Source organism: Pleurodeles waltl, chromosome 1_2 (assembly GCF_031143425.1).
Source record: "Pleurodeles waltl isolate 20211129_DDA chromosome 1_2, aPleWal1.hap1.20221129, whole genome shotgun sequence".
NCBI classification, from domain to species: Eukaryota; Metazoa; Chordata; class Amphibia; order Caudata; family Salamandridae; genus Pleurodeles; species Pleurodeles waltl.
Genome location: NC_090437.1, coordinates 1,296,297,925 through 1,296,303,904, shown reverse-complemented (window position 1 = coordinate 1,296,303,904; position 5,980 = coordinate 1,296,297,925).

Below are 5,980 nucleotides of genomic sequence, written 5' to 3'. Positions count from 1 at the left end.
CGCGCCTTCCGGGGACAGACGAGCCGCGGGCGCAGAGGCGGCGAGAGGGCAGAGCGCCACCTGCAGGCGGGAGGAATGACGGGCGGCGGGACTGAGGCGTAGACGTGGAAGAAGGACAACGCCCCCTCCGTCGAGCCTCCCCGCACTCGGAGGCACTCATATGTCTGAATGATACATTTCGGAAACTAACCCCCCGAGCGTGATAAAGTGAGGTGTATCTAGTAAAGACACTTTCAATACTTTTTCACTTGTCGGACACCTCATTCAATTCTCACTTGATTGTTTAGGTGGCATAAACGTAAACGACCAAATATTTAACTTATTAATTCAACTAGCAACAATTTAATCAAAATATCAACCCACGTGGCAGTTTTTTTTTTAGTACTGTAATAAATTATGTAAGTGGCATGCTTCTTTTCTTACACCTGGTGTTATGCAGGATCTTTTGATTTCACTAAAATTATAGCTAAACATTTTTCTGTGTCTTTCCATTAAAACAAGCATAAAAAAATTCATTTCATGGTGCTGTTTACTTTTCGAGCTGAAATGCATTAATTTGTGTTCCTTAACAAGGAAATCATCTGCATAATTCATCAGGATTTGTAACATATTTCACCATGTCCAGTGTGTGGCTTTTTCTGCCTGGAACCTATAAATTGTGCCCCTTTTGGGAGATGTGCCAGACTTTTTTCTTACCTACACAAAGGGAGACTCTGGCCCTCATTACAACGTTGGCGGTAAAAGCCGCTTACCGCCATGCAGAAGACCGCCAACACACCAACGCGGCCGCGGAATCCCGCCACAGCTATTATGACCCACAGCACGGAATCCGCCAAAATTCAGACACCCACACAAGTCCGCCACACCAAAGGTCAGTGATAAACTGGCGAAAACAAATCCTCCACCATCATGCCAACAGAAATACGCCCACACTATCACGACACACGAATCCACGTGGCGGTCTTTCAACCGCGGTATTCCATTGGCGGTACACACCGCCGCGCTCAAAATACACACACACATACAAAACACAGCCACATTGGACAATTCAAAATACACACACTACTCCCACACACCCATTACAATATAAAACACACACCCACATCACCGACAAACCCTTACTACCAAAAATTCCGAAAGAAGGACAGAGAGAGACCGCACCAGCAAGAACAACAGCATCCACAGGCACACAACACCATCACCCACAGAACTTCCACGCACCTCACACAACACACCACTACATATCAGCACAGTTATCACCACACACTCCACCCCACACATCACCTACACCACCCCTTGGCACGGCAAAGACACCCCAGGTTCTCGGAGGAGGAGCTCAGGGTCATGGTGGAGGAAATCGTCCGGGTAGAGCCACAGCTATTCGGAGCACAGGTGCAGCACACCTCAATTGCAAGGAAGATGGAGCTATGGCGAAGAATAGTGGACAGGGTCAACGCAGTGGGACAGCACCCAATAAATCGGGAGGACATCAGGAAGCGGTGGAACGACCTACGGGGGAAGGTGTGTTCTGTGGTCTCAAGACACCACCTGGCGGTTCAGCGGACTGGCGGCAGACCCCCTCCTCCTCCCCCACAACTAACAACATGGGAGGAGCAGGTCTTGGCGATTCTGCATCCTGAGGGCCTCGCAGGAGTAGGTGGAGGAATGGACTCTGGTAAGACAAATCTTAACTATTACATCCCCCACCCTACCTGCATGCCATCACATACCCCCACCCTCACCCTTACCCCCAGCCTTCCAACTCCTCACATATGTCCCAACATCGCAAACCACACATCCCAACACCAAGCCCTGCATGCAACAACAAAGCATGGACACCTATCACTAAAGCATGCCCACTGCACATACCCATACAACCCCCTAAACCATCATCACACAAGGTCCCACACAGGAATGCAAGCACTGGGTTACACGGTCACCCACCCATTGCACACCATGACACACACAGATGTAATAACCATCCTTTTATACCCCTGTAGGACCCCTACCCAACGTCACCGGACAGGAGGGTCCACACATGTCCCCACCCCCAACAGAAGAGGCCCACAGTGATGACAGCAGCTCTGTCCAACTGGATCTAGATGACCAGCCCGGCCCATCGGGGACCTCTGGACAGTAGGTTGCCCTCACCCAGTCACAGGCCACCACAGACCTTCCACCCTCTGGAAACACCAGCACAGCACCCACCCAGCAGGCCCATACCTCCGTCCCCAGGACACGTCAATCAGCTGTGTGTCCACCACTACAGGGAACCCAGGCTAACCCACCACCCCAACAACAACAGGGACCTGGGGGCAGTGGTAGTGGCACACGGTCCAGGGGACGGAGGCCCAGGAACACAGGGGAACTGAGAGGGCTGCTGTGCGACATGGGGCCGACAGGCCAAGGGAACTCACTCTCCACGAGGCCTTCTCCTCCATCATGGGAGCCTACCACCACTCCCAGGAGACGATGGCAACTGTACTGGCCAAGTTTCAGGAGACCCAGCGCCTGCAGGAGGAACAGTATATGGGCTTCAGGGAGGAACTCAGAACCATCAGCTCCACCCTGGGCACCATCGTAGGGGTGCTGAAGGAACTCGTCAACACCAGGAGGGACACTGTGGCACTACAAGGGGCCCCTGACACTAGCATGGACGAAGAACTGCATACCACCTCCGCCGGCGCTAGTGGACAGGACACCCCGCCACAGGACCACCACACCAGCACCCCACCCCCTGCAGAGGGAGAACCACCCTGCAAACGGTCCCTGAGATCCAGGAACAAGACAGAGCACGATGCCAAGACCCCCGCCAAGAAATGAGACCACCCTGATTGTCATCCTACTGTCCCACTTTGTCACCCTGTCCATACTTAAACTGCCCCAGCTCCACTTCCTATGCCCATATGGGCAATGCACCTATGAGACTAATAGACTGGACTCTGCCATGGACATTTCTCCACCATCACCCCTCACCATTTTACTACCCCCTCCAATATTGAGCACTTAAATAAACACACTTAAAGCACAAAACAATCTGGAGTCTGTCTGTGATTTCGAAATAGTGTATTAGCAATTACAGTGACAAAATGCTCTTTCAATTGTAATGTCAACATACCTATGTCACACAGCTCTAGTCCATGAGGAATCTAAGCAGATGTCACACAGTGGGACCCACATCTGTAAAATCGTAAGGGAAAGTGACAACTCAGTGACCATACACTGGGTGAAAACGACAGACAGTAGAGAGGTAGTAGTGTTAAAGTACATGTAGTAGGCAGGTCTGTACTCTTACCTGTGTCTCACTGGAAATATTGCTGGATCACTGAGTCCCTGTTGTTCATGTCTTCTTCCTCTGCTTCCTTGTCTTCACTGTCCACAGGCTCCACAGCTGCCACAACACCGCCATCTGGACCATCCTCCTGCAGAAAAGGCACCTGTCATCGCAAAGCCAAGTTGTGAAGCATACAGCAGGCCACGATGATCTGGCACACCTTCTTTGGTGGGTAGAATAGGGATCCACCTGTCATATGGAGGCACCGGAACCAGGCCTTCAGGAGGCCGAAGGTCTGCTCGATCACCCTCCTACTTCGCCCATGGGCCTCATTGTAGCGTTCCTCTGCCCTTGTCCTGGGATTCCTCACTGGTGTCAGTAGCCATGACAGGTTGGGGTAACCAGAGTCACCTGCAAATGGCGAGGGACAACTGTTAGACACACACTAACCTGTAGGGATATCCCCAGACAACCATTCCCACTGACTAGCTTCCAGGTGCTCACCTAATAGCCACACACAGTGCCTCTGGAGTTGACCCATCACATAAGGGATGCTGCTATTCCGCAGCATGTAGGCGTCATGCACTGAGCCAGGGAACATGGCATTCACATGGGAGATGTACTGGTCTGCCAAACATACCATCTGTACATTCATCGAAAGATAACTCTTCCGATTTCTGTACACCTGTTCACTCCTGTGGGGGGGTACCAAAGCCACATGTGTCCCATCAATGGCACCTATGATGTTGGGGATGTGTCCCAGGGCATAGAAATCACCTTTCACTGTAGGCAAATCCTCCACCTGAGGAAAAACAATGTAGCTCCGCATGTGTTTCAGAAGGGCAGATAACACTCTTGACAATACGTTGGAAAACATAGGCTGGGACATCCCTGATGCTATGGCCACTGTTGTTTAAAGACCCACTTGCAAGGAAATGGAGCACTGACAGCACCTGCACTTGAGGGGTATTCCTGTGGGATGGCGGATTGCTGACATCAGGTCTGGCTCCAACTGGGTACACAGTTCCTGGATTGTGGCACGGTCAAGCCTGTATGTGATAATCACATGTCGCTCTTCCATTGTCGACAGGTCCACCAACGGTCGGTACACCGGAGGATGCCGCCATCTCCTCACATGTCCCAGCGGACGGTGCCTATGAAGGACAACAGCGAGCACAGTCAAACAACTCAGAGGTATGTACCCACAGTTTACATAGAACACTATTCATACACAAAAGGTGGCCTGTATGTGTGTTGAGTCTAGGCCTAGGTATGTGTGACGCAGTTGAAAATGAAGCCATGTGGGCCCCTGAAATGGCGGCTGCCTGACCTGTAAAGTGGGACAATGGGATGTGAGGTAACTGCGCTGGCGTTGTACATTGTCGCGGTAGGCGGTCGAAGACCGTGGCGCAATGCTGCATTGGTTAACATTGGACCCTATGGGTCCCAGGAGCCAATGACGATGTACGCCGGCGGTGACGGTACGCACCGCCGCGGACGTGACCGCCATTTTCTATCTGTTCAATCATTCGATACCTGATCTTCAACAGGAAAGGACCTACACTGCAAGTGCTGCTGTGACCTCGGTCTGGAAGAGACAATGGCTCGAGTGTCTGGGGAAAGGGCCCCTGCCTTCACATCGGAGGAGTTGGAGAAACTCGTGGATAGGGTCCTCCCCCAGTACACGCTACTCTACGGTCCTCCAGACAAACAGGTAAGTACACAGGGAGCATGTTGTATGGGCTATGCCTGTGTGGAGAGGGCTGGATGTAAGAAGGAAGGGGGGAGAGTGCTGCGTGCATGAAAGACAGTGAATGCATGTGCCACATGGCAAGGGTAGGGATGGGGCCAATCAGTTTGACGGTGCAGTTGGTAATAACTTCTCTTTTTCCCCTGTACATTTCATGTAGGTCAGCGCCTACCAGAAAAAAGATATTTGGTGTGCCATCGCCAAGGACGTCCAGACCCTGGGGGTCTACCACAGACGGAGCACCCACTGCCGGAAAAGATGGGAGGACATTCGCCGCTGGAGCAAGAAGACGGCGGAGGCTCAGATTGGGGATGGCCTCCCAACGTGGGAGGGGTGCCCGTCGCACCATGACCCCCCTGATGTTCAGGATCCTGGCGGTGGCCTACCCGGAGTTGGATGGGCGCTTGAGGGCATCACAGAAGCCACAAGGTTGTGAGTACACTCTCATTCTGCTGACTTTGCGCGCAGTGGAGGTGTCTGGGTGGGGGAGGTGGGCTGTGGGTTTCCCTAGGCCAGGGCGGGTTCCGTAGGCAAGGCCCCTCCGTAAGGCAGGCCATGTGGCACCCACCCCACCTCTGTAAAGTGCCAACTACACCTAGTCATGCCCCTGTGTCATCTATGTGTGCAGATGTCGTCCATAGCCTTGTAGGCCATTTCCCAGGAATTGAACAGTGGAGCCCAAGAGCGCGGCGTAGTGCAGGGGGCTTCTGTGTCTGTCGTGTCCGCCAACGGTAGCGGTAATGCATGAACTCAACATGTCTTTCTTCTGTCGCCCCCCCCCTTTTTGTGGTCTCCCTGTTCTTGTGTGCATTAGCATCATCAGGCAGAGGAGCAGTGGCACCGGAGCACCAGGGGGCTGCATCCCACATGGCCATGGAGGACCACACTATGGAATCGGAGTTCACCAGTGGGACGGAGGGCGAGGGGAGCTCCACGGCGGGGACAGGAGCTGACAC